General features: G+C 50.0%; 1 pseudogene; it reads right to left on the reverse strand.

Moving 5' to 3' along the window:
• Window positions 1-79: 79 nt before the first annotated feature.
• Window positions 80-997, reverse strand: LOC112404730 (protein SET-like; annotated as a pseudogene).
• Between the last annotated feature and the right edge of the window lie 707 nt (window positions 998-1,704).

The raw sequence follows: 1,704 nt of genomic DNA on the forward strand, positions 1-1,704 counted from the left end.
GTGAGCCATGGTATAAAGGAGAAAAGAGACCTCAAAAACGGGACAACTGAGCACAAGAGGAGGAGGAGGAGAAAAAAAAAAAAAGACTGCAATTTGCTCCCAGGGACTGGAGAAAATTAAAAAAGGAAGGTTGGAATCCATCAGTGTTCCATTAGTCATCTTCTCCTTCATCTTCCTCTCCTCCCTCCCCCTCATTATATCTTCATCTTCTTCACCTTCATCCTCATCCCATTCTTCATCAATATCTTCCAATCCTTCTTCCTCTTCACCATCATCATCTTCTTCTCCTTCCCCTTCCTCATCATCCATGTCCGGAACCAAGTAGTATTGTAATGGATTTGGCCAAATACCATCTTTGATGACCTCTCCTAACTCATCTGCACCTGCATCAGAATGATCAGTAAACCAGGTGAAGAAGCTTTCTGGGTCCTCATGCTGTCTCTTCCTGCTGGCTTTATTCTGCGTTTGACTTGAACGTTTTGCCAAATCCTTTCCGGATTTCCATTTGATTTCAGTGGACTTTGAAGATGGATCACCACTCTCATTCAGATGAAATTCTTTGGAGAGAACTTTATTTTCAAAGTAAGAGTTTTCATCAAAATAAAAATCTATTCTGTAACCTGATTTAATATCTTCAAATTCTGTCACTTCGACTCTTGTCAAATAACGCAGCGCCCTCCCCAAGCAGTGCAGACACTTGTGGATGGTTAGCAAACGTTGCTCCCCCCAAATTTGGGATATTGGCGATCAATTCCGACCTCTTCTGAAAAAATGGTTGGCGGAGTTTGTTATATTTCTGTTCTACTTTCAAAATCTCCTCACTGGCTTGTTCGTTAAGTCTGTCTATTTCATTTTGTACTTCATCAATATGTTCAATTGCTTCTTGCTGTTCTTTTTCTGAGGTCTCCTCGGCCCCGTCGTGGTTGGAGTTGAGCACCTTTTTACTGACTTTGGCCGCGGGCGCCGACATGGTGCTGCTCCGCGGTCCGGGGGGCGGGGGGAGCGAGGAGGGCAGAGAAGGGAGGGCAAAGGGGGCGGGCCGCGGCTTCCCCTCACGCCACGCGCGCGGGCGCCCGCTCCGTCCGGCCGCCTCCTCCCCGCGCTCGCTCGCTCGCTTTCCCTCCCCCTGGCTCGCGCGCGCTGCCCTCGCGGCCTGACGACGAGGGAGGGGCTGAGGCTGCGTGCCGGGCTCCCGCTACTGAGGGGAGGCGGTGGCGGGCAGGTAGGCGGCTCTGTGCTCCCTCGCTCACGGTCAGCGCTTCAGCTCGCCGCTCCAGCTCCCCGAGCCGCCTCCTCCTCCGCTTCCTCCTCACGGCGAGGGGCGGGCGGCAGAGCCATGAGCTGAGTTTTTAACGCTGATAAGTATTCAGCCAGATGAAGGAAGTCTTAACGGAGGTAACAGCTGGGCGGAGCTGGAGGCATGGAACCAGGCAGGGTACTGGATGGCAGTACCTTGAAGATTGACGGGGCAGTGACAGACGAAAAGTTAAGAACTGGGTTAGTAGGAGTTATTATTTTCATTTTGGGCTCAAAGTCTTGTGTTTTCCTGAAAAGAGAATAGAAACTCATGGTTATAATTCTATGTAAAATCATAGTCCACTGCATGTCAGTCCCTGGTGAAGCCAAGCCTTACCAATCAGACTATGGTCCAGGAATCCTCTTTTAGAAGGTATGGGACAAGGGTCAGTTTTTGTTGTTGTTTTT

This window comes from Neophocaena asiaeorientalis, unplaced genomic scaffold, assembly GCF_003031525.2.
Source record: "Neophocaena asiaeorientalis asiaeorientalis breed wild unplaced genomic scaffold, Neophocaena_asiaeorientalis_V1.1 scaffold109, whole genome shotgun sequence".
NCBI classification, from domain to species: Eukaryota; Metazoa; Chordata; class Mammalia; order Artiodactyla; family Phocoenidae; genus Neophocaena; species Neophocaena asiaeorientalis.